Source organism: Vitis vinifera, chromosome 18 (assembly GCF_030704535.1).
Source record: "Vitis vinifera cultivar Pinot Noir 40024 chromosome 18, ASM3070453v1".
Lineage (NCBI taxonomy): Eukaryota > Viridiplantae > Streptophyta > Magnoliopsida > Vitales > Vitaceae > Vitis > Vitis vinifera.
The window spans coordinates 7,202,562-7,230,485 of record NC_081822.1 but is presented as its reverse complement, the minus strand read 5'-3'; the positions used below and the strand labels follow the sequence as shown (position 1 = coordinate 7,230,485).

Sequence of the window (27,924 nt, the reverse complement as noted above, 5' to 3'; positions counted from 1 at the left end):
AAAAACTTATTTAGTATTACTATTTTGCAAAATATGTAAAAAATGATTTTTCTTACAGTAACTTTTTATTTTTTATATTTTAAAGAATCAAACATACCATAACGTTATTTTTTATAAGATACCTAGAAGACACCCAAAATGTACAAATATATATATTTTAAAATTTTATGGAGGAAGAAAAGGTCACAGCTGTAATTTTCAAAATTTCAAATGAGAATTAAGCGATGGCATTGTTAATAATTTATTCCTTCTGGGAGATTAGACCGTTGGAGGAAGCAGAGGCCCAAATCCGGCCTCCATCCAGAGTCGGTCGGTGAGCTAGGTTTCTCTCAGGAGACGGCCAATACCTACAAATGCTGCTGAATACATTCGATCATAGAGGATCGATCGGCCGGAACAAGCTCATTCTCTCATCCATTATTACAGAAGCCAAGAAGTTAATTTCTCACCATTTTTTCTTCATAATCTCCTCCTAGGGTTTGTTAAATTGTTTCGATTCACAAATTAATTTTCATTCCTTTGTTTTCTATTGGAGCATAGATTTATGTGATTTGCGCGACCTCTGCGTATAATCGCCCAAGAACATGGGAGGTTAGTTCGGGAGACGGAAAAAAGAAATGGCACGTTATACCGTTCTTCGGATTCAACCGCGGGTTGCGTCATTTGAAGAACAGGTTGTAAATCTTTTCTGTGCGCATCTGCAATGTGGTATTTTTAAGTGTGAAAAAAAAAAGAAGAAGACTAAAAACACTTCCTAAAATCACGGTGACAAGCACTCTACATATGAACTTTGTCTTCACATAAACTTATTTGTTACAATTTCCCCCTTTTTTGTTATTATATAATGATAGTATCCATATTCTTTGATTGATCTATGTTTTTGTTATAGAGCTTCCATGGATGTGAGGGATCGTCCTGACTTCATGGGGGGTTTGTAAGGTAAAAGTAGATATAACACCGATTATTCTTCTTGAAAGCTTACTATACCTGAAAAGTTTGATTTTGTGATGTCATACTAGTTAGGTACTCTAAAAAGGTTCCGGACTACTTAAGAGTAAACAGTGTTCGGGGCTGCCGTGTTTTTTGTTAGGTTATATCCAATTGACCAGTTTGGATTGCATAGTGGTTTCTATGTTGTTGTTGCTTCCTTGATACATGTTACTTCATTGTCCTTGATTGTCAAGTTGATGGCATTTCTCTTTTTCAATCAATGACCAGACCATTTTCTTTTGGTATTTGTTTTTGTTTCTATTCAAAGATTCTTTACTCTTTTGTTTATTAGGTATGCAAGAAATATTGTTTCACAGTTCTGTTTTCATACATCTTTCAGGCTGATGTTTAGATTCTGTCTTTTCTGATCCATTTTTTTTTTCTTGCACTTCTTTACCAAAACTTATGTCATCCTCTTCCTTTGGTCTCTCTCAGTTTCAGGGTAATTCTTTACTGTTATACTTGTTTTTTTCTAAAATAGTCTTTTGTAGATAGCAGACCCTTTGTCTCAGCCAGCTTTGGATAGAGTCTAAGATATGGATCTAATGGTTGATTCTGATATTGTAGTATAAGAGCTAGAGGGACATGTAGAAAAAAATTCAAAAGATTTAGTACTTGAAGCAAAGTGCATTGCTAGTAAGAGGTACATGATCCCATTTCGTTCTTGTAGATGTTTTATTCAGATTTCATTTGTTGCTTAACTTTAAAGTCATTATACAAGCTTGTTCATTATGTGGTTATAAAACTTATGATTTCTTCATATGTTAGCTTATTATAGGGAATTTGTCCATTAAATTATTCTCTTATCTTAATCCTAATATTTTATGAGAAAAGCTTAGATAATCTTGAAATGAATTTTCCTTTCCAAAAGGACTAAATGCAAGTGATATTAACATAACTTTAGTCAGAAACATGTTTTTATGCCACCTAAAATCTTGAAGTTTTGGACACTTAAGGTTGGCTAATAGATTTGTAGTCTTATCTTTAATCTTAGATGGATCTCTTATGAAGTGTTTAGAGTTAGAAAAAATTAGAGTGGTAGAAAAAATTAGAGTGGCAACTGCATCCTCTGTATATTCTGTTTCCTCATCCTTAGCTATTTCATTTTCTTCATTTATCTTTTTAGCTTTTAATATAGCATTCATATCTTCTTGCATGAGATAATTATCCCACCGTCCTTTTAATTGACCTGTAAACCCAACAATGAGTGTTTGAGCAACAAACATGATTTGACAGTCTATTGTTTAACTTGTAGGTTGTGTTGACCATAGTCATTTCTTGAAGTTTTGTGAGTATATTATGCTCGGTCGTACCATCTATGTTCCATTCATAAATGGTTCTTCTGAGACAATTAAGCTTTCTTTTACTTTTTCGCTTATCATTTTTATTAAATCTTGATCAACAAATAGATTTTCTTGGAATTTTTTAGAAAATTCAAATGGCTTAAATAAATGCTTGTTCTCTTTATTAACAAAAGTTGTCTTACTGCGTTCTTAGGCTTCTACGATTTCCTCAACTCTATTAAGTTGATCTCCTAAAGTTTTAAAAGAGATGTTAGTATAGTTATTTTGTTTCATGATTTTATTTACATCTATTACACTAGCAACCCTTTATCTTATGTCTTAGTCTTAAAGGGTGAAGCTTTTATTATTGTTTCATTAACATTCTTGTCTATCTTAACTTCTAAGGGATGAATGGACTCTATGACAGTGTTGTCACTAGTTTTCCATTGTTTAGTGTTTGTGGATGTGTTGTTAATAGATTTACTAGGATAGTATGGATATTCCTCTTGTTTAAAGAGTTCAAACCAGAGCCAATACCTGACATGTTTTTCATGTTTTTTTAAGTATGTGTAAAATTCTTGTTGATAAATTGTTCTTAATACCTTTCAGACCTTGCTAAAGAACCAATCTTTTTTTCCTTATTTTTTTCTAAATAAGAGTTTTGTCTTAAGAGTTCTTTGTTAATCTCAAATTCTTGACTTATCGTATTAATCATTTGAGAATATGTCAGAGACATATTCGGTTATTCTTGGGTAGACTCTTTTTCTTCTGTATAGAAGGGTCTTGCTAGGTTGGTGACACTCTTGACACCAATCAACTTAATGTTCTTAGGATTTGCTAAAGTGGATCCTTCTTCTATCCTCGTGGTTCTTATTCGGATAGATGAGCATGATGCTCTGGAAGGTTCATATTATGAAATTCTAGTGCTTCTAGAATGTCTGAATGAGTTGGAAAAAACCAAATTTCCTCATTCATCTGGATATTGAACTATTTGTTCAATATTTTATGTTCTTTGTTCTATGGCTGGCACAACATTGGCGAAATGCTATGATTTTGGAAACTCAACATCATTCCACATGATTCTCTTAGGGATGATGAAGTTAGGCTTATGAACTGAATCTGACTAGAAGAGAATAGTTTCTCCCTTAGGGCTGGTGCACAATGTTTCAGATCCTACTTCGGTGGTCATACTTTTATAAGCAAATCTTGTGATGATGGAAACTGGATTGTTTCTTTCATTGAACTTAAATCCATGGGTCTTAACATGGAGGACAACCAAATCTAGGATGTCGACATCTCTTAATCTTATGGTGAAGTTAGGGAAACATTGGAAGTAAATAGGACCATCATTTAACCCTACTTGAACTGCTCCAATAATAGAGTCTCAATAATTTATTGTCTATTATCCCCTAAACACATGACAATTGAGGTGTTTAAACCTATTCTTGTTAAAAACTTGACTGCTACCTGAATCATATCAAAATGTATGAAGTTGTAGTCTTTTTTGTGTTTCTTGAATGGATTTACTATCTAAGAGTCTTATCACTTGATCATTTTGTTCTAAGCTTATGGTTGGTTCAAGTGTCTTAATGGTGTAATCTAAGAAAAACTTAAAAGTTCCTTTGTTGTAAATTTCTTGATTAGATACCTTGGATAATATCCAATCATCTAATTCACTTTGGGTCTTAGGACGATTCATCTTTTCATTGTTTACTACAATTTCTTGGGGATCTATGGATTTCCTAGACATGAATTTAAAAATCGAACTCATCTTAAGATCTTAATCTAGAGTCTATTTGCGGATTTACAAACTTAAGTAAGTAATCACCCAAAAACTTACCCTAAACACCCTTGACCTCGGTTAACAACGGGCTCAACTTGGGATTGCCTCTAGGTAGACCGCTACTCCTAAGATAGATTAAAAACTCAAAACAAACCCAATTTCCTTTCTCGTGACTTTGATACCATGTACACCCAGGATTACAACACACACTTCATTTTGTTAGACTCTGAACCCTATTGCCCATATAACCATAAAAGGGTGGCTAACATATGTCAAGAGCATGTGACCTATCTATCAGTCTTAGGCAACCCATATAACAAGTATTGCCATCACCAATGGGTGGAGAGCCCCACTTCACTCCAATGACCTCTAGGTCATGGGTGAGAGTTCTCATTGATGTCACGCTTGAACCACTTTAGGTCGGGGGCTCTGATACCATCTACCACGTAGGATAAGATAATATGCAATGAAATGATAAATTATGCAAAAACTTAAAACAAATTAAGAGAAATTGGAAATAAATAACAAGGTATTAAATCATAAAGAAATTTAAAACAAAAGAACTTAAAATTTGAAACTTGTATATATTCCATAAACTTTAAAACATACATCTTAAGGAGAGATAACTTACAATAGAGGGAAAAGAAATGGAAGAAGAGAGGGAAAGCTTGAACTTGAAGGCTTACATTTAGAAATTCTCGAGAGAAGGAAGAGGACTACATCTAAGCTTAAGGTGAAGATGAACAATAAGAGGTGAAGAACGAGAGATGAGAGGTGTAAGGTGAAAGGTGAAAGGTGAAAGGTGAGAGGTGAAAGGTTCCTTAAATAGGCAAACAGAGAATCTTAAACAGTACAAAGCAATCAATGGATCGTTGTTGACCTTTTAACTTCTGGCATGAATAGTAACCACTCGTGAAATATGAAATATAAGAGTTGAAAAATGAGAGGTGAGAAGTGAAAGATGAAAGGTGAAAGGTGAGAGGTGAGAGGTTCCTTTAATAGGCAAATAAAGAATCTTAAACAGTATGAAGCAATCAATGGATCACTGTTGACTTTTTGACTTCTGGCATGAATAGTAACCACTTGTGATAATGAATAGTGAACAATAAAATTAACTTTTTATTGTAGCACTTTTGACTTTTGCAGCAGAATCTTGCTTTTGTTGGATTATTTTGCTGCTTTTGACTGGAATCTTGACTCTAGTATCACGTGCGGGGTCAAACTTACTTTCAGTGCAGACTTGACTTAAAGTCGTTGATGGAGAATTTTAGGCTGACAACATACTTATTGCAATCTTAACTTAAGACCCGTTTTTGGTGAAGTGATAACTTAAGAGGAATGAAATTCAAGAGTAAATTTCACGATTCTTTTTGTTCTTCCAATAATTTTGTCTCTTCTGTGATTGTCTTGAAAGGAAGAGGTGTTAAGATAGAGCCCTTAAAAGTATAACATGATGTAATAAATTTGGAATTCGTTATTTATTTAATATTGTTCTAGTTTCACTTTTATTTATCCTTATTCCATGTATTATACATTATGAGCATTCTTGTTTGTATCTTTTGTATTGTATGTGATTTAGGTGCATTAGAAGTTGCACAGAAGATCTAAGTTACGTGTTCTTTACAAATAGATGACTTGTTCACAATTAGTTCATGGGTCAAGGCAACCCATTAAAGGTTGTAGTGCACCACCTTCTAATTGGACAGATGGTTGGTCTTGGTTCTCAGGATGGTTTTCCTATGGTGAGTGCACTAGTGTGTATGGTTACACATTAGATAGGACCTACAGTGAGTTATGACTGAAGGCTGTCAAGTAGTTATGACCTCACCAAGCTGCTTCATTGTATTGTCTCTCAACCTTGAGGGAATATTGAATTTGTGCTAAAGTTAGTAGTGACTTTGACTTACAGGTGGGATTGTAAGCTGATCATGCATTCCTTATGGATTGAGTCACTATTGTGGAAGTCGATAGCAATAGGTATTCTCGATAAAAACACCATGATATCTCATGGGATTGAGACAATGTGTCATCTTGGATGATCCGAAAGAGGTGTGTTCATGGAAACTATGACCATAGTAGTTTCTTAAGTGGGACTTGACATAAGCTCTTTGAGAGCTAAGACATGTCAGTTGAATACACAATAGTAGGATCTGTAACTCAAGGATAACAGAGGTATTGAAAGGCTGATAGCTTTCACCTTGTTAGACTATGAGCACTAGTTCATGGGGAGATTGAACACAATGTATAGCAAGTCATGGACCCGAACACGTAATGTCTCGTTGTTATTTACTTAGGATATTGGAGTTTAGTTGATTCTCTGTAGTAGGATGTTGAATCAACTTCAAAATTGGATTATGAGGGAGCCAGTACTTCTATCGGTCCCAATGGTCCCTGATCCGAGCTCATATACCTTGTTGGCATGGATTATGATGGTCGAATTGACTATAAGTTCGCTTCTGTGTATAAGGGAGTTTTGGAAATTGTATAAGATTGCACAAGAGTAAGTGAATAAGGTCTCTGAATTGGGCTAATTGATTAACTATTAGACCCTATTGGGTTAATTAATCAATTAGGATCCATTTTGGGTTAGATTAAGTGACCCAAGATCATGTGGGCTCAAGTCACTTAAGCCCAATTAGGAACCCTGTAAAATTACCCTAAGGGTTAGAGTTTCTATAACTTTTTTTTCCACCATCTAGAAAGAAAGAGAGCCATAGCCTCCACCATCCTTTCTTCCTCATCGGAAGTGTGGCAAGAACAATGTTGAGTCATCATGGGTTTACTAGACTTCTAACAACTTCAAGGTCGTCTTCAACACTTGGATTTTGAGGTTTGGGAACATCCAAACCTAAAGGTTAGTACTTTAACCCTAAAAGATCAATTTTAAAAAAAATTGGTATTGCTTCCGTCACTTAGATTTAAGGTGCCAACAAAAGGATTAAACTTTTTTGTTACAGAAAATCTAATGATAATCATCCGTTGCAATTAGGTATCCCCAAATTTTAAGGAATTCTTCAAAATCCTTATTGATAAATCTGGCTTTCCACAATCTTATTTGATTTTTAATCGACTCTGCGCATAAGTTTGAATGGTCAACCCTAAAGAACAACGCTTTTCATTTTGGAAATGGAATGAGACATAATGTTGGGCAGATAAAAGACTCCCATTGCTTATCCATTCAGGTGCTTTATTGATGATTATGGCTTCCAAAAACCTCTTACCCATCTTAAAACCCCTTGTTGGAGTTCGAATGTCAGCTTCCTTCCAAACCTCAGTGTCTCGTCTAGACCTGAGCAAACGATCTAATAAATCAGTCCATAATCCAGAAGTAACTCTAAAGTGAGGGTTAGGTTATCGTAATTGAATTGAATGGTTATTGGTCGATAATATTGCAAATCCAAACAGATCCTACTTAAAATATAGTTCCTATTGCAGTATAACTGCTTTAGGCGTTGCTGATAGCTGAAAGGATCATTCATAAATCGGTAGAACTTTGAATCATTGAATTCAACTTCCTTAATAAGCGTCATCCTTGGAATAAATAACCTAGGGATAACTAATAGATGAGGATGAAGATCCTGGAGATATGTAAAGATGAATATTTGTTTTCTTATTGTCGTATCTCTTGTTTTTTCTTGGATTAAAAGACATATTCTCACTTTTTTCCAGTGGGGGAAAAAGGGGCTTGTTTCTTGAGAAGCACAATTTTATTTAATTTATTCTCTAAATCCTTGCATTTTTCTTGCAAATCATATAGACTATTGAGATATCAAAATCCTATGTGGGAAGAGTTAGTATTACCACCAGGAGATATATTCGTGGGGAAAGACTCATCCATAGAAGGTATAAAATCTGAACTTGCTCCTTTATCCCGATTATGGATGAAGATTACCTATGGGCTTGAAGCCCCGAAGTTGTTAAATCTTGAATTGAGTGGTTGAAGCCTACAACATCAGAAGGATCAATGTAGAATGACATGAATTTATTTGAAAGGACTATAAGGGATTTCTTAAATTCTTGTGATTTCTTTAGGGACCTAGAAGTTTGGTTATCTTTTTTGGGGGTCATGATTTTGTGTATCTTGCAAAAATTCACGAGTTAGGAAAGCAAGGACATTTTTTTTCTCGTTTGATATGCTCAATTTGAAAGTAAAAATTACCTAGAATAGCTTATCATCTTGTAAAAATATGCTTAGAAGCTATATTTTTAATATCTTTTTGCAAAACCGATTTTCTTGATTTGCAAAAAAATTTTAACAAAATTTTTTTATTTCAAAGATCATCTTGAAATTTTGAAATGCATAAAACAATGCTTAAAATTTCTTTTTTGATAGTACTCTAGTTGACTTGAGTTTTATTCCAGGTTCTTGAAGCAAATCTAACCTATCTTTCCTAGTTACCATCTTTTTAGTTAAGGATCACATCATAATCTTTACCTAAAGTATCAGTTTCAATAATCTTAAAGGCTTCAGGGTTGGTTAAGGCTAAACATGACAAAGGTTTAACCCTAGACTTAACAGTCTTGACAATCTTGGTGTGTTCCTCATTCCATGGAATACGGTTTTTCTCGAGTCTTTGTCTTAATAGGGCATACAACTGACTTATATCCTTAAGGAATTTTGACACATAATTATGTGTCAAGACTATCAAGTTTAGAGTTAAGACTTTGTCATGCCTAGCCTTAGCCAACCCTGAAGCTTTTAAGATTGTTGAAACTGATGCTTCAGATATAAATTGTTAAACTTTGCGTTTAAGAAATTTTAAGCATTGTTTTATGCATTTCGAAATTTCAAGATGATTTTTTAAATCATGAATTCTTGTTAAGAGTTGATTGCAAATCAACAAAATTGGTTTTGTAAAAAGATGTTAAAAATATAGTTTCTAAGCATATTTTTGTAAAATGACAAACTATTTTAAGTAATTTTGATTTTCAAATTGAGTATATCAAAGGAAAAAATAATTATGTCCTTGATTTCCTAACTCGTTAATTTTTGCAGGATTCACGAGATCATGACTGATAACCAAACTTCTAAGTCCTTAAAGAAATCACAAGAATCTAAGAAATCTCTTGCAATCCTTTCAAATAAATTCATGCCCTTGTACATTGATTTTTTTGATGTTGTAAGCTCCAACAACTGAATTTAAAATTCAACAAGTTCAAGGCTTCAAGCCCATAAGCAATCCCCATCCTTTAATTGGGTTAAAGGAGCAAGTTCAAATTTTATACCTTCTGTGGAGAAGTATTTGCCCATGAATACATCTCCTAGTAATACTAACTCTTCCCACATAGGATCTTGGTATCTCCAAGAGTCTATGTGATTTGCAGGAAAAATGCAAGGATTTGGAGAATAAATTAAATAAAATTGCCCTTCTCAAGAAACAAACCTTTTTTTTCCCACTGGAAAATGGTGAGAATATGCAATCCACCCCACTGGTGGATGAAGAAAATTTGAGTGAGCAAGAGTGGAATAATTTAAAATTAAGTATGTATTTTCATAAGAAATAGATGTTAATCTCTTAAATAAGATATTTGTCTTTTAATCCAATAAAAATGAAGAAATACAGTAATACAAAAACAAATATTCATCTCTACATATCTCCAGGATTTTCATCACCATCTGTCAGCTATCTCAGGATTATCTGTTCTAGAGATGACACTCATTAAAGAAGTTGAATTCGATTCTACCGACTCATGAATGATCCTCTCAGCTACCAACAAGGCCTAAAGCAATTATATTGCAACTACAACAAAAACTATATTTTAAGTAAGGTCTATTTGAATTTGTAGTATTATCAACCAATAACCATTCAATTCAATAAAGAGAACCCGACCCTTACTCCAGAGTTACTTATGGATTACAGATTGGTTTATCACATCGTTTGCTCAGGTTCGAACCATACACTGAGGTTTGGAAGGAAGCTAGCATTCGAACTCCAACAAGGTTTTAAAATGGGTAAGAGGTTTTCAAAAGTCATAATCATCAGTAAAGCACTTGAATGGCTAACCCTTTTATTCTTCAGGGTTGACGATTCAGACTTATGCATAGAGCCGATTCAGAATCAAATAAAGATTATGGAGAATCGGAGTTATCAATAAGGATTTTGAAGCATTCCCTAAAAATTGGGGATGCCTAATTACAGTGGATGATTATCATTAGATTTTCTACAATGAAAAGTTTTATCATTTCCTTTTCAAGATAATCACAGAATAAACAAAATTATTGGAAGAACACAGGAAGGATTATGAAATTTACTCTTGAATTTCATTCCTCTTAAGTTGTCATTTCACTGAAAACAGGTCTTAAATTAAGAATGCAATAAGCATGTTGTCAGCCCAAGATTCTCCATCAACAATTTTAAGTCAAGTCTGCACCGAAAGTAAGTTTGTCCCTAGTATGTGATGCTACGGTTAAGATTCAAGTCAAAAGCAGCACAGTAATCCACCGAAAGCAGGATTTTATTGCAAAAGTCAAAAATGCTATTGTAAAAAGTCAATTTTCCTGTTCACTATTCATGCCAGAAGCAAAAAAAAAAAAAAACAAAGATCCATTGATTGCTTTGTACTATTTAAGATTTTAAATTTAAGGAACCTTTCACCTCTCATCTCTCATTCCTCACCTCTCATCTCTCATTCCTTACCTCTCATCCCTCACCTTAAGCTCAAATGTAGTATTCTTCCTTCTCTTAAGAGTTTCTAGATATAAGCCTTCGAGTTCAAGTTTTCCCTTTCTTCTTCCATATCTTTTGATTTCAAGTTATTTTGCTATTTATTTCCAATTTCTCTTGATTTGGTTTAAGTTTTTTGCATAATTTTTCTTTCATTACATATTACTTCATTCTGTGTGATAAATGGTATAAGAGCCCTCGACTTGAAGTGGTTCAGGCGTGACACTAGTGGGAACTCTCACCCATGACTTAGAGGTCATTGGAGTGAAGTGGGGCACTAGGAATCTAATGACAACAATACCTGTTACATGGGTTGCCTAGGACTCTAATAGGTACTTGCACATGCTCTTATGCTCTAATAGGCACTTGTTACATGTTAGCTACCCCTTTATGGTTTGTATGGGCAATCGGGTTTAGAGCCCAGCAGAGGGAGGCGTGTGTGGTAATCCTGGGTGTACATGCTATCAAAGCCAAGGGAAAGAAAATTGGGTTTGTTTTGAGTTTTTAATTTATTTTAGGAGTAGCAGTCTGCCTAGAAGCGGCAATCGGGTTTAGAGCCCAACGGAGTTCCGTGTGTGGTAATCTTGGGTGTACATGATATTAGAGCCAAGGGAAAGAAAATTGGGTTTGTTTTGAGTTTTTAATTTATTTTAGGAGTAGCAGTCTGCCTAGAAGCGATCCCAGGTTAAGCCCATTGTTAGTTCGAGGTCAGGCGTGTTTAGGACAAGTTTTTGGATGATTACTCACTTAGGTTTGTAAATCCGAATGATTATTTTTAGAGTTACTTTAAAAAGATGATTCGAAATCAGTCGGTTGTAGTGGAGAGAAAGGTTTTCCAGGTGAAGTCTGAAGATTGCAATGGAGGAACGTGGATTTCAATAACAGAGAGAAGTCGAGGTTTTGTGGTTTCTTTAGGTTTTGGAGAGGAGGAGACGGTTTGGTTAGTGGAGCAGTTAGAGAAAGCTATGGATTTGGAGGCTTCTAGGGGTTTCATTCGAAAAATGAGGGGCAAGACTAGGACTCATCTGATGGAGATATGTTTTAATAGCAGATGGAGATATATGAAAATCACGGAATACGTTGCAAAGAGAAAACCTTTGGTCTTAGTTGTTCCAAGAGGTGTTAATGGCTGTGGGTGGGAAAATCTTAGGAAGGTGATTGTTTCAGTCCAAGAGTTCTTTGTTCAAGCTGAAAGAGATTCGAAGGAGAAGCAAAAAAAGCCTCAAGAGAGCAAAGGAATGTACAGAGGTGAGAGGTCCTATGCTGATGTGGTTGCAGAGAAAGGAACTAGGAATGGTGCAGAGATGCCAGTTGGAAAATGGGCAAGAGCTGTGGTTTGTGAAAGCAAAGGAAAAATACGAGACTGGTGTGAGGTTGGAAAAGCTATAGCGAGAAGGGTGGGGATGAAAGGAATGGTGTTTGTAACACCCATTTCTGCTTACAAAGGGTGTTTTTTTGTGGAATCTGCATGGAAAGCTTAGTGGATTCAAGATCAAGGGAGTTTCACAGTGAGAGGAGAGGTTATTGCTCTAAGGAGATGGTCGCCAAAAGAGAACTCAGTCGTTAATGGAAAATTTAGACGGGGGTGGTTGGAACTAAGAGGTCTCCCTTTCCACCTGTGGGATGAGGTGCAGTTGAGACACATTTTGCAGCAGTGGAGGAGGGTAACGAAGGTGGCGAGGAAATCTTTGAAGTTTGTTGATTTGACGAAGGTAACATTGTGGGTGGAGATGCTTCCAAATGTCGTGCTTCCAACACTATTAGAGGTAGAAGATGGAGATTGGACATACATGGTTGCAGTTACAGTCACCGGAGAAGATGACGGAGAAGACTCTATTAGGCCTGAGTCGAATCGCAGCAAGGATGAGTTGAGGTCAGCCGGGGGTTGTGTCTTGCAGAAGCCACAAAACGTTGAGGGGCTACGAGCTATTGATAGGACCATTGAGTGCCATAGTTGGATGCCTCGTCATCGTTCCCATTTTCGTTCTTCAGATTCAAAATCAGCTAAGGGGGAGAAAGGAAAGGGAAGGTGGATGTTGGGCCCAACGGCGGGAAGCAACATCGGGCCAACACCAGACGCCTTTGAAGCCCGTTCTGATTGGGCCCAATTGGGGGCGAAAGATTTTGGGCCCCTAGCGGGTCCAGCCCATAAAGGATCCTCTAATGGCGGCCCAGATGCATCTTCGTCTTCAAAGCTCCTAAGACTAGGGCTCACTGCAAAGAATAAAATGCCGAAAGGTCTTCTTCAAGTGTCGTCAAAGCCGAAAGGATCTTCAGTCTCCGTAAGGCGCAGAGCAAGAAGTGGGCCGCCGAGATTTGAGGAGGCATCTTCTACCCCAAAGCGAAACTTAGAAGGAGGTGGCTCACTGGAGACAAATCGAGACACTTCTCGGGGCAAATCTCACTCCAGAAATAGCGATTTCTCCACCGGTTTTGAAACATCCAAAGTTTCTACCGGCGAGACGGAGGGAGAAGAGGGGATTCTGCAATGCAAATTGATCAATGAGGTGCGTACTCCTTTCTCAGCTGTATCTGAGCGAGATCTTCCTCTGTTTGGGGCTTTTGAGCCAAATTTTATTCTCGAAACCTCTGTTTCTTTGGTTCATCCTTCTCGTTGTCACTCTTTTTCTTCGATTCCGTTGGAGTCAAGGTACGCTGTTCAGCGTGGTTCCGTTTTTATCTCTCCTGTGGTGAATAACAACCATCGTGGTGGTGCATCCTGTTCGGAAGGTGTGGTGGTTCCCCTAGAAACCTCTAACCGAAAATTTAAAGACCGGCCTCTCCTGAGGGAAACTCTCAGTAACCCTGAGGTGCGTGGTGTCTCAGGTGAGGCTTCGTTCCTAGTGCAAAAACCTTCCACCCTCCTATTGGAAGGTTTTCAGGTTGAGGGGCTTACGCTTTGGAAGATGGTCAAGGTTTCAGTCGGTTTTGGAGAGTTTGAGGGTTAGAATTGTCAGGGATAATGGAAAAGGTGTGGAAGGAGAGAACAAGAGTGCTCTCTCTGCAAACAAGGTTTATTCCAGAAGAAAGAAGAAAAATGACTCTGGAACTCGAGGAGAGGATTAGTTCTGGGTGTGGGTTGTGTCGGGTTGTTTTTATTTTCATGAAGATCTTAAGTTGGAATACAAGAGGTTTAGGATCTAGGAAGAAAAGAAGGACTGTGAGACGGTTTTTAAGTACTCAAAACCCAGATGTGGTGATGCTTCAGGAAACAAAGCGTGAAATTTGGGATAGGAGGTCTGTGAGTAGTGTTAGGAAAGGTAAAAGTCTGGATTGGGTTGCTCTTCCTGCTTGTGGGGCGTCGGGAGGGATTGTGATCTTGTGGGATTCAATTAAGTTCAAGTGTTCAGAGAAGGTGTTAGGATCTTTCTCTATTACTGTAAAATTGAACTCTGATGAGGAAGGGTTTTTTTGGCTAACCTCAGTGTATGGCCCGAATAAGGCAGTGTGGAGGAAGGACTTTTGGATGGAGCTTCAAGACCTGCATGGTCTGACTTTCCCAAGGTGGTGCGTAGGAGGGGATTTTAATGTGATCAGGAGGATATCTGAGAAAATGGGTGACTCTAGGTTAACAGTCAACATGAGGTGTTTTGACGAGTTTATAAGGGAAAGTGGTTTGTTGGATCCCCCTCTTAGGAATGCGGCTTTTACATGGTCAAACATGCAAGTCGATCCTATTTGCAAGAGGTTAGATAGGTTTTTGTTCTCTTCTGAGTGGGATTCTTTTTTCTCTCAAAGTATTCAAGAGACCCTTCCTAGATGGACCTCTGACCATAGCTCAATTTGTTTGGAAACTAATCCTTTAAAATGGGGGTCGACTCCTTTTAAGTTTGAGAATATGTGGTTGCTCCATCCTGAGTTTAAAGAGAAGTTTAGAGATTGGTGGCAAGAGTGTACGGTTGAAGGTTGGGAAGGTCACAAGTTTATGAGGAAACTAAAGTTTATTAAATCAAAGTTGAAAGAGTGGAATATAGTGGTCTTTGGAGATTTAAGAGAGAGGAAAAAGCATATTCTTACGGACTTAGGCAGAATTGATCGAATTGAACAAGAAGGGAATTTAAATCTTGATCTGGTTTCGGAAAGGACCTTAAGAAGGAAGGGGTTAGAGGATTTGTTATTGAAGGAAGAGGTACAATGGAGACAAAAATCTAGGGTTAAGTGGATTAAAGAAGGGGATTGCAACTCTAAGTTTTTTCATAGAGTGGCCACTGGAAGAAGAAGCAGGAAGTTCATAAAGTCTCTGATTTCTGAGATGGGGGAGACTTTAAATAACATTGAGATTATTTCTGAGGAGATTGTAAATTTCTTTGGGAATCTCTATTCCAAACCCGAAGGTGACTCTTGGAAGATTGAAGGGATTGATTGGACCCCTATTTTTGAAGAGAGTGCAATTTGGTTGGATAGACCGTTTTCTGAAGAGGAGGTTCGAATGACAGTTTTCCAATTGAATAAGGAAAAGGCCCCTGACCCTGATGGCTTTACTATAGCAGTTTATCAAGAGTGTTGGGATAAAAGAGGATCTTATGAGGGTGTTTTTTGAGTTCCACACTAAAGGGGTAATAAATCAAAGTACAAATGCGACATTCATTGCTATGGTGCCTAAGAAAAGCCAAACTTTTAAAATCTCATATTATAAACCTATTAGTTTGGTTACAAGTTTATATAAGATAATTGCTAAGGTCTTATCAGGGCGTTTACGCAAAGTTCTACATGAAACAATCTTTGGCTCTGAAGGAGCCTTTGTGGAAGGGAGACAAATATTGGATGCTGTATTGATAGCCAATGAAGTGGTGGATGAGAAAAGAAGGTCAGGGGAGGAAGGGGTAGTCTTCAAAATTGATTTTGAGAAGGCCTATGATCATGTGGATTGGGGCTTTTTAGATCATGTGCTTCAAAGGAAGGGGTTCAGCCAGAAATGGAGATCTTGGATGAGGGGCTGTTTATCTTCTTCTAGTTTTGCTATCCTAGTTAATGGGAATGCAAAGGGTTGGGTCAAGGTCTCTAGAGGTTTGAGACAGGGAGATCCTCTTTCTCCTTTCCTTTTTACTCTAGTAGCAGATGTTCTAAGTAGGTTGATGATTAGAGCTGAGGAAACTGGGATAACTGAGGGTTTCCTTGTGGGGAGGGATAGGACTAAAGTGTCCTTGTTACAGTTTGCTGATGATACCATATTTTTCTCTAAAGCCTCTTTAGACCTTCTTTAAAACCTTAAGATTATCCTTTTGGTTTTTGGGCAAGTATTTGGTTTAAAAATCAACTTAGAAAAAAGCACCATTGCAGGTATTAACACTAGGTAGGAGGTGTTGTCTAGTTTGGCTTTGGTTTTGGAGTGTAGAGTGTCAAAGTGGCATTTGTCTTATTTAGGCCTTCCTTTGGGAGGGAACCCAAAGACAATAGGCTTTTGGGATCCAGTGGTTGAGAGAATTTCGAGGAGGCTGGATGGGTGGAAAAAGGCCTATTTGTCTTTGGGAGGGAGGATTACTTTAATTCAGTCTTGTCTGTTTCACATCCCTAGCTACTTCCTCACCCTCTTTAAAATCCCTGTATATATAGCTTCAAAGATTGAGAAGATGCAAAGGGATTTTCTTTGGTCTGGGGCCAGGGAAGGGAAGAAAGATCACCTAATCAGATGAGAGGTTGTTAATAGACCAAAGGAGATGGGAGGTTTGGGCTTTGGGAAGACTTCTATGAGAAATAGTGCCCTCTTGGGGAAATGGCTTTGGAGGTTCCCTAGAAAAACGAGCGGTCTTTGGCATAAGGTTATTGCGAGTATATATGGGACACATCCTAATGGATGGGACGCCAACATGGTGGTTAGATGGTCTCACAGATGTCCTTGGAAGGCTATTGCTCAAGTTTTCCAGGAGTTCTCCCTTTTTGTCCGCCTAGTGGTGAGCAATGGGGAGAGAATTCGGTTTTGGGAAGATTTTTGGTGGGGAAACCAAACTTTGTGTTCTCAATTTGCTGATCTCTACAGAGTTATTTTTGTGAAAAACCTCACTGTCTCAAATGTCCTTGGCAATTCCTTACCATTGTCTTGGAATTTTAACTTTCGCCGCAATCTAACGTATTCAGAAATTGATCTCCTTCAGAGATTAATGTCTTCCCTTAATTCTGTGCTTCTTTCCCCTTCTTCATCAGATTCAAGAGCGTGGTCTTTGTCTTCGTCAGGCTCGTTTTCAGTGAAATTTTTTTTCTTTGCCTTGTCAAAAGTTCCAAATCCTTTAATGTTCCTTCCGGCCAAGTTTTTATGGAGCTCAAAAGTCCCTTCAAAGGTTAAGGCCCTCACTTGGTTAGTAGCACATGGGAAGGTAAACACTAATGACAAGTTGCAATTGAGAAGACCCTACAAAGCCCTCTATCCTCAATGGTGCATTCTTTGCAAAGGAAATGGAGAGTCGATTGACCACCTTTTTCTTCATTGTCCCGTTACCATTGGACTTTGGCACAGGTTGTTCAATCTAGTAGGTGTGATTTGGGTCCCTCCAAGGAGCCTTGAGGACATGTTGGTTATTTCTTTTAAAGGCTTGGAGAACTCATTAAGAGGCAAGACACTTTGGCAAATTGCTTGCCTTACTTTGATTTGGATGGTGTGGCAAGAAAGAAACAATAGGATCTTTGAGGATAAAGGGAGAACGGAAGAGATGGTTTGGGATTTGATCCGGTTTTATTCTTCTCTATGGGCTTCTTGTACTGAAGCTTTTAGAGGAGTTCCTCTAAGCATTCTACAACTCAATTGGATTGGGGCTTGCATTTCAAGAGTTTGAAGATTGATGGGGTTTCTTTTGTTTTTAGAGTTCTATTGTTGGTGTTTTTCCTTGGTATTTGTGTAGGAAGGACCTCTCATCCTTTCCTTGGTTTTTTTCTTTTTCTTTTGTCTTTTTTTTCTCTCTTGTATTTGTTCTTTTATTAATATAAGCTTCTTCGTTTCTGATAAAAAAAAAAAATTGTTAGGGTTACTTTTCTTTTGTGATTTATGAAATTATTTATGATTTTTTTTAATATTTGTGATGATTTAATGGAAGAAAAATTGTTATATGATTAGGGTTTAGACTATGTTTTTTATGATATAGGAAGTATTTATGATTTTTTTTTTCCTAATGTTTGTGGTGATTATTGTAAAGAAAATTTTTTTGTGTTAGTTGTTGGAAATTATGGAGCATGTTTGGAGTAAATAAAATTATGTCTTGAAAATTTATGGATGCTAACATGTGAGTTTATTGGACCTCATATGCGTCATGGTTGTGTGAAATAAAAGAAAAGAAAATTTATGAAAGGTTGTATGAAATGGAAAAAGGAAAAAGGAATATGAAAAAAATGATGAAAAGTAAAGGCTCATGAGAGGTGAATCAAGAACAGAGTGAGATCCCTACTATGAACGACACAACAAATTACCTCGGGAATACTTTGAATAGAGAGTGTATTTAGGTATGAAAGTCAACAAGATGGAATGAAGGACACAAATAATGAAGTATGATGAAACTTGATGACAAGATGACAACAAAATAGTGAAGACAGTGCACTAAATGAGTCCATGACTCAGGAAACTCCTTAATAAAACATATATAAACTAGAGGGCCCCTATCCTGGTGTAAAAGGTGATCAAGGCTATAAGAAATAAAAAACTGTGATACTTATGTGAGGCTTAAAGGATTAGCAACGGTCTAGATGTCAATAAAAGTGATAGGGTGTAAGCTAACCGAAATGAAGGCCACCCATCTTGTGACCACAATCTCAAACATCATGCTCTCAAACCCTCAAATGATCAATGTCCATCTAATATAATCATTGTCAACTCTCCAAAATCATGTATCAAGCCCTACTCCAAATACTCCGTAATAATGTCAAGGGCGATCTCTTCAAGCAAAACTGCTCATCACATGCTAACTCTCATCATGCTAGACCAACCTCTATACTAATAGCAGAATAAGTGATAATCCCATCAGACAATCAACCAATCCTCACATCATAAGCCACCACTCATCACGCAAAACTCATCTCAAGCCCAATCTCCTCAAACACTACCCGATTGAATCAGAGAAGGAATGTGCAAAACTAGAACAACAGGGGATGGAAAGGTTGTGTAATGGTGTCAAGGGTGATACTATGTAAAGCTCAGAATGGTTGAGTGATAAAGTCTAAGTGTGGGAGCGGGTAAGGTACTATTTTGATCATAAGAAGATGGGTCACAGTCTAAAACTCCCCACATCAAGTCTCAAGACTATAATGTGCAAGTGAAGAGATGCCTCAAGTAAAAAATACATCACATCATAAAATATATGGTTCTGTGATGGAAATCTAAAATTGGATATATCATAGAAACTTTAAAGTCATAAAAGTGTCCATTGTGAGATGATTACAAATGCGATTAAAGAATTTCTATCAATAATCCAAAAAATGAAAGAGGTGTGAAAATTGATGCCATCATAGGATCAATACTCCATTTCTAAATAGGTATCCCTTGACTCTACTTCCAACTCAAACTCTGTGAAGGAAAATGATAAGGTGATAAAGACAAATCTTTCAAAAAGGGTATGAATGTGAAGAACATGCCTTTCACCATTTTATAATGAAAATATCAAGTTGAAAATAAAATCAAGCAAATCGGTCAACGAAAGAGGTATCGAGCCCATGATAGGTGAAATATGTAAAAAGGTGAGCATGATCGATGAACATATACCAAAACGTCAAGCACAATGACAATCAACTAAAAGAATGTGCCAACTCAAGAAAGAAAGACTTCTTAAAGCCCTAGGAAGAAAGTACACTAGACTCAACGAGTGAATGGAAAAATTCAATGCAATATGGCAAAAAGGTGGTTCAATTGATATTCAAACTTGCATTAATCTTTGAGCACTCTCAACTAGAGACCAAAAAAGGGAGTATTGGATCCATGTTGTGACTAAAGCGACCTTGGAGGCTCCCAGATGCACCCACGTGTAGGAAGGGAATCCTAATAATAGGGTGTTTAAGGCTCAACTTACATGGTCAAGGTGGCTCTAAAAGGGAAAGAGTAGACTTTAAAGGGTCCCTGACAGAAGCCATCATACCATCTGACGGTACGCACAACCTCCTGCACGCCTATAAAGAGACGAGACACTTCCATACAAGGTGGTTATCACCTCTATATATTCACTACCTTGCATCCTGAGGGTTTCCTAATATGGTAAGGCTTTCTCACAACTCTCAACACTTAAAGGCAATCTAAAGTGTTCAATGAGCAATGTGAGTGCATCCGATGAACCTATGAAACTAAAAACGAAAAAAAAGAAGCAAACTAGCCACACAAGTATCCTAAAATCTAGCTCTAGGCTATAATGTCTTCGATGATCGGACTCCAATCAACATCACCATGACGATCTCCTCCAGAAAGCTCCCAAACATAGGTATAGCCCATCGCTAGACTTTACTCCGAATCATTGGCTCGGTCGAAAGGCAAACACAAAGCAACAAGTCTCATATCAAATACGAGATCAAGGGATGAAAGATTGATCGAGACTAGTGAGTTGGAAATAAAGGGATATGTGTGTATCCCACATAGACATCCAACAAACAATCATGCAACAGTGAGGATAGCCATACAACAATTAGTCATGCAAAGCATAGGTAAGTCATACATATCTATACTCAAATCTAAGTGAGGAAAGGATAAACAAGATGAATATATAACAAGAATAATTGACATGCAATGGTAAGCATTGTAAATATATAACAAGGAGAATAATCATGAGAAGATAAACACAACCTATATATAAAGGTAATATGGATAAGCAATGAATAAACAAGATATCAAAGGTAAGATCAACATGCTAAGACAAATAGAATAAGCAATGAGCATAACAACATATCAAATCTCTCTAAGTAAGACATGCATCAAAGTGACCATCATATCAAATATCTCAATGTGCTAATAAGCATACAAGCATATATAAAGAAAGGATGTCCATTGATCGACAAATCAAACGCCACATTTATCTCACATATACATGCATATAGGATCAATCGAATAAAATGCCAAATGCACATGTTAGTTGAGACACGGTCCAAGATAAGACGTGCAATCTAAATATGCATACATTAAGTTAAAACAAGACAAAACAAGGGAACTTTCAAAATAAATCCAAAACAAATATAAAAAATCATTATTTCACCCTAATGAAAAATAGGTAGCATCCTCAACATATGTACATCAAAGTCCAATAGGTTAAATAATTTAATTGCATCCTAAAAAATACTAGAGAAAATAACAAAACAACCACTGTACAACAAAATCTACAAATCACTAGAACATGGGAGTTTACAAAATAAATCATAAATTAATAGTTAGAGATCGAATTTTGACATGAAAAAAAAAAAAATAGAGCGTATCTACTAAATTTCTACAAAACAACCCAATTGGCCAAAACAATAAACAGTTCCTCAATTAATAATAGTTTACAAAGAATCACAATAACGTCAGATCAGGGCATGCAACGGGGGTTAAAAAAAATAAAATTATTTAACCTAAAAAAAGGTTTGATAAAGTCTCATAAAAAATCACATACATCAACCAACATGCATATGTCATAGAAAAAATACAACCAAGGTAAGATTACACCTATAGCACATTCAAAATCAAATAAACATTTCAAATGTACAAAATAGGGCTTATGTAAAGGGTGCCTAAACAAAAAAATAAAACTCATGTTCAAGGGATCAAAATTTAAGTGATTCAAAAGCCTGAAGTGAAATTTAAAATGTGTGCAATCAAGGAAAAATATGAATCTTAATTGATGAAGCCATTTAATAATCTAAATTCACCAAACAAGACCGGGGGTATAGAACAAAACATGTAAAAGACCTGTAGCAAGATGATGTTAAATCTAACAATTAGAGCATGATAATTAACTTAAACAAGTGAAGAAGAAGAAGCTAAAGACCATCATCCCCCCCAAAAGAAAAAAAGAAAAGCAAGAAAAAAAAAATCTTAAAGCCCTCTAGCTAAAAATTCCCTTTTTATACCCCTCTCTTATCCTCTTCTCCAAGCAACCAAAAATCCACCCAAAGTTCCCTAATTACCTCCACTCAAATGTGCACTAAAGCTTAGGAATTTTAGAGACTTCCTTGATTTGTCCATTTTTGCCATTTTTCTCTCTTGCAAGATAACCCTCCAGTCACATGCTGTCCTACCTCTTCTAGATTCTTCTCAACTTTCCCAACGTACTATTTCTTGCTCACTATGCTCACCTCCTATTCTACACCCATTAACCTTGCTATCCATCACCACACTCTCTGACCTACGCTCAAAACACACTAACCTACACTCAAAACATACTAACCTACACCAAGGATCCTTAATGTCACGGACTTAGTCGTTTCCTAAGCTCGTGTGACACTTAGACAAGTTAAGACGCTTGATCTTGCTAAGTCAGCTTTACTCCCGATGCTTAGCTTGCTAGGCTAAGATGCTCACGACTCGAAAGATTAAGAAGGTGTAGTAGGCAATTCTTAAAGAATGGAAGTTTTTATTACTCAAGGAAGCCTTTACAAGTACTTTAGGAACTCACTTGCTTGGTTAGGAAGTGATTTGGGTGGTGCCTTGGCCAAATGAGAGTCTCACCTATTTATAGGCACCAATGAAACTCTTTGGAACCTTGAAGGGTTCCTTACAAATCAAGAATATTCTAGAACTTCCTACACTAATCTATGTACAACCTTATGTACAGGAATATACAAGAAATCTCTAGAATTATCTAGAAAGCCCTGGACTCCTCTCATGCCTTCCACCATAGTGTAGAGATGTGTGGACTTTTCTAGACATCTCTAGAACCTTTCATACTCTTCCCACTAATGACTTAGTGTAGATGGCTCTAGGAGTCTCCAGAAGCTTCCTAGATTCTAGAAGCTTCCTAGGTTCTCTATAAGCCCATGGGGAGGGTCATTTGAAGCATCCTGTGACACTCTCCCCCACCTATGCCGTCGACGTCCTCGTCGTTGCCTCTTTTTGAAACCTTTCAATGTGTTTCCAGAACCTTCTCAAGGCATCCACATGTTCCCAGTTTGCCTGCCTTTTAGGTAGTTTTTTCCATTGGACTAGATACTCTATCACAAGAGGGACCCCTTGTCTCCTAGTGACCTGTTCAGCCAAGATATTCTTCACCTCCTTCTCCTGTGAGGCCTCAGATGGATGCAGAACCATGCACTTTCGATGCTTAGAGTGCTGCTTACTCTTACCCATCGAGTTCACCTTTCCCTTAGTGACCTCATCCATGTGTGTGCGGGCTACCTCAACTCGCTCCCCTTTTGCCTCCTTTACTTGCACCCCTGATAGTAAGGAGGTCTTAGGCGTACCAAGCTTTGGGTTGAATTGGATGGCACCTAGTAGCTGCATCGAGCCCATATGTGCTTCGTCTTCTTGTTCCTTTTCCTCGATCATGGCATTGAGCGTCTTCCTCTTTGGACAATCCCGTGCCCAATGTGGACTGTCACATAGGAAGCATTTGATTTTAGGTGTAAACTCCTTCCTTTCCGCCTTACCCCTTCTCGGATGTTAGGTGTCTTGTCGGATCCCATTCTAGGAGCATTGTGGTCCCTTGAGACCTCGTCTCCTCCACCCGTGGCGTGGCTATCCTCCAAAGACTCAACCTTGGATGAGTCTCCTCTCTTGTAATCCGTTAGACTCTGATACTGTCATAGCAGTGGCTAAGTCTTGAACGCCTCGGCGCCTTAATTCCTGCTCGGCCCACCCTTGCAGGTTATCCATGAAGTTGAATAGCAACTCCTCCTCAGTCACGTTAGGAATCTCAAGCATGAGTGAAGAGAATTCCTTAACATAGTTGCATATCGAGCCTATGTGTTTGAGACGCCTCATGTTTTTCCTAGCCATGTAAGCCATGTCCTCGGGGTAGAACTGCTTCTTAATCTCCCTCTTGAAGTCCTCCCATGTCTCTATGGTGCAAATGCCTTTCTCCATATCGGCAAACCTCCGACGCCACCATAGAGTAGCTGTGTCAGTAAGGTAGAGGGTTGCGGTTCTTACCTTAGTCGTCTCATCAGTCAATGCGATAGCCTCGAAGTATCGCTCCATATGCCATAAGAAGTTATCCAACTCCTTAGCATCCCGCTTGCCACTAAACCCATGTGGCTCCACCTTAGATGCCTCCGTGTGGCCATGACCCGTGCCGACACAGCAGCCTTGTAGATGGCCAACTCTTGCCTAACCTCCTGGTCTCGGGACTCCATTCGAGTGGCCAGGGCCTCTATCCTTGACTCCATGCTAGCAAGCTTGCTCAAGACCTTTCCTTGGAAGGACACAAACTCCTCGTGAGACACTGGTTAAACCTGTGAGACTAACACCCTCTCACGAAGGTCTTGGATCTGCTCCCTTAGATCCTTTAAGCCCTTCTCCATGCCTTGCTCGATCAAGTCCAACCCCTCCTGAGTGTCTGCCATGGCTAGCTCCACCTTGGTTACCCTTGCCTCCATGTTGGCAACGACATCACGAGATTTATCCTTCTTGCCCCTGCCCCGTGCAGTAGGCTCAGTCTTCTTCCCACGGGTTTGCTCGCTAGTCTCCTCCACGTTAGAGCCCGACATGCTTCATTTACTATGCTTGCTTCATAGCCGCACTCTGATGCCACTTGTCACGGACTTAGTCGTTTTCTAAGCTTGTGCGACACTTAGACAAGTCAAGACGTTTGATCTTGCTAAGTCAGCCTTACTCCCTATGCTTAGCTTGCTAGACTAAGATGCTCATGACTCGAAATCTTAAGAAGGCGTAGTAGGCAATTCTTAAGGAATGGAAGCTTTTATTACTCAAGGAAGCCTTTACAAGTGCTTTAGGAACTCACTTACTTGGTTAGGGAGTGATTTGGGTGGTGCCTTGGTCAAATGAGGGTCTCACCTATTTATAGGCACCAATGGAACTATCTGGAACCTTGGAGGGTTCCTTACAAATCAAGAATATTCTAGAACTCCCTACACTAATCTATGTGCAACCTTATGTACAAGAATATACAAGAAATCTCTATAATTCTCTAGAAAGCCCTGAACTTCTCTCATGCCTTCCACCATAGTGTAGAAATGTGTGGACTTTTCTAGACATCTCTAGAACCTTCCATACTCTTCCCACTAATGGCTTAGTGTAGATGGCTCTAAGAGTCTCCATAAGCTTCCTGGGCTCTCTATAAGCCCATGGGGAGGGTCATTTGAAACATCCTGTGATAGAGCCCAGGAAGGGGTCCCTCCTGTGATAGAGTATCTAGTCCGATGGAAAGGACTACCTAAGAGGCAGGTAAGCTGGGAACACGTGGATGCCTTAAGAAGGTTCTAGAAACACATCGAGAGGTTTCAGAAATAGGCAACAACGAGGACATCGACGGCACAAGTGGGGGAGAGTGTCACAGGATGCTTCAAATGACCCTCCCCATGGGCTTATATAAAGCCCATGAAGCTTCTGGAGACTCATGGAGCCATCTACACTAAGCCATTGGTGGGAAGAGTGTGGAAAGTTTAAAGATGCCTAGAGATGTCCATACATCTCTACACTATGGTGGAAGGCATAAGAGGAGTCTAAGACTTTCTAGAGAGAATTCTAGGAATCTCTTGTATATTCTTGTACATAGAATTATGTAGGGTATTCTAAAATATTCTTGATTTGTAAGGAATCCTCCAAAGTTCCAGAGAATTCCATTGGTGCCTATAAATAGGTGAGACCCTCATTTGGCCAAGGCACCACCCAAATCACTTTCTAACCAAGCAAGTGAGCTTCCAAGCATTGTAAAGCTTCCTTCGAAAGCAATAAAGCTTCATTTCTTTAAGAGTTGCCTACTACGCCTTCTAAAACTTCCGAGTTGTGAGCGTCTTAGCCTAGCAAGCTAAGCATTGAGAGTAAGGCTGACTTAGCAAGATCAAGGGTCTTGGCTTGTCTAAGTGCCGCACGAGCTTAGGAAAAGACTAAGTCCGTGACATAAAGTTTACTAAACTATCCTAAACTACTTTTTAAACTAAATTAAAGTCAAATAACTATCCTAAAATACTTTCTAAACTAAAACTAAACTCAAAGAACACTTCTAAACTAAACTAAAAGAACTATGGTAAAATACTTCTAAACTAAACTCAAAGAACTATTCTAAACTACTTCTAAACTAAACTAAAGTCAAACAACTCTTCTAAACTCATTGAATTGCTTGTTTGAACTCTTTTAAACTCAGTAAACAAATGTGTTACTATATATGTGGTTTTGTAGGACATTGAATTACTTGTTTGAACCTTTGGAAAACATGTTACCTTCATAGATAGACTCAAGCCTTGATATTTAATTTGCCGTGTCATATGGTCCGGTAACCTCAATAAAAAAATCTCTTGATACTTCTTTCCCTTGATTCAATAAGAAATTAAATTGAACTTGTTGCTTTAACACCTGGTTGCCTCAGCAAATGGTCTAGTAGGACCTTAAGCCTCCATGTTGCCCTGATACCTTGGTGGTTCCTTGAGTGTTGGTTACCTTGTGGTCTTCTTAACCTTAACAAATGCTATTGCCTTAATATAAAGTGTATTAGGGCCTCAAACAAAATTTTTGTTTCAATATTTTGTTGCTTCAGCATCTTTTTGTGTGTAGGATATTAAACAACATGCTGCCTAGATATATGTACTGGTAAAAGCTCAAACCTGTTGCCCCACTACTTGCTATTCTTTAGCAAAATGTTGCCTCGATGGAACATCTGTGGGACTTGAAATCAACCATCTATCTTGGTATTTGGTATGCCTTCATACTTAATATGCTGGAAGTTTAGCAAAGTGCTTCCCAGTATTTGGTTGCCCTGGATTATGGTCTGTATATGATCTCAAACAAACATGCTGTCTCGATGTTTGGTTGCCTTGATATACTGTTTAGTGAAACCTTAAACAAACATATTATCTCTATTTATTGTAAGGTAAGAGCTTAAACCTTATCTTGCTTTACTTTCATATTGAAAAATATTTTGCCCCTCTCATTTGGTTCCCTTGATTGGTACCTAACAAAAACCCATTTGTGTTGATAATTTTCATCAGTACATAGTAAGATCTGAAGAAACATATTATCTTGGTATAAATGGTATGATAGGAATGAACTACTGTGTTGCCTCCATTCTTTGTTCCTTTATATGGTTCAACAAAACTTCTATAGAACCATATAGCATCAATGTTTAGGTGCCTTGGTATATGGTCTGTTGGACTGTCAATATTTTTTTCAGGCATTCAAACTAACTCAGTTAATCCTGATTGAAATCTTGGTGATTATATCAAAATTGTTCTTCCAGCAATGTGTTGGTAGGTAGGCATTTAGGGATTAGACCTGCTTTTACTAGTTGCTTGGATATGGGTTGAACTCAACAAACATAGGGGGGTGGAAGGCTGTGCAGGAGGACATGCCAAGCTAATTTGAACATTATACCTACTTTGTTGCTTGACCTTAAACAGTTGTTTTGCCTTGGCAAGCCGGGGACATCAACCCTCTTTCAATAACTAGTTGCATCTATATGGGTATGAGGATCTTGAACTTTTGATGTTGCGTCTCACAGTACCCTTAATACGTGTCTTACTGTGCATTGAATTATCATATTCATCTAGATATATGTTATTTATAAATAAATATTTCCTTGAACCATCAGCTGCTGATTCATTCTCCCGCACATTTTTCTGTCATTGAATTATGTATTTCATTCTCCCTCACATTTCAGCTGAAGTTTCACTAAATATGGAGAAAGGAGTAATGTTGCATATTGGAGCCCAGGGTTTTTTACTTCCTTGGTTTAAAAAGTCTTCTTCAAAACTTGAGTTCCTTTTTGGTTTTTTCTTTTGGGTAAGAGGAAAGTCTTTAGCCAGTTTGATTTTCATCTGTCTCTGTTCACATCTTGTAGCTGTGTTCGATATACAGTATAGAGGGTGGTAGGATATACATATGGCAACTTGACGAAATAATTTAACTTAATAGAACATGTAATATATTTTTATAAGAATCTCATGTATTTGTATGGTATGCATGTGTAAAGGATAATTCTCCCTATTAATATCCTATTCAAACTGGTTATTCCAAGATGTTAAAATCTGCCAAGTTTGCAGTAGGGTATGCATGTGTAAAGGCTGTTGGCTTTTTCAGTGCCTTTGCTCATTGACCTTTTGGGAAAAGGTTCCTCTAAATTGATACCTTATCAAAAGGTGGGAATCTCATCTTGTAACCAAA

The 27,924-nt window shown here is 37.8% G+C and overlaps 1 long non-coding RNA gene across 3 annotated transcripts; it reads left to right on the top strand.

Moving 5' to 3' along the window:
• The first annotated feature begins 214 nt into the window (after positions 1–214).
• On the top strand, positions 215–27,777 carry LOC104882518 (uncharacterized). Of its 3 annotated transcripts, XR_009464865.1 has the most exons (5): positions 215–436; positions 541–674; positions 890–939; positions 1,558–1,633; positions 27,422–27,777. It is a non-coding gene; the product is annotated as an uncharacterized LOC104882518 (long non-coding RNA). The 3 variants fall into 3 exon arrangements; XR_009464864.1 differs by lacking the exon at positions 1,558–1,633 and having other exon boundaries at positions 221–436; XR_788245.3 differs by lacking the exons at positions 890–939; positions 1,558–1,633 and having other exon boundaries at positions 231–436.
• The last annotated feature ends 147 nt before the right edge of the window (positions 27,778–27,924 follow it).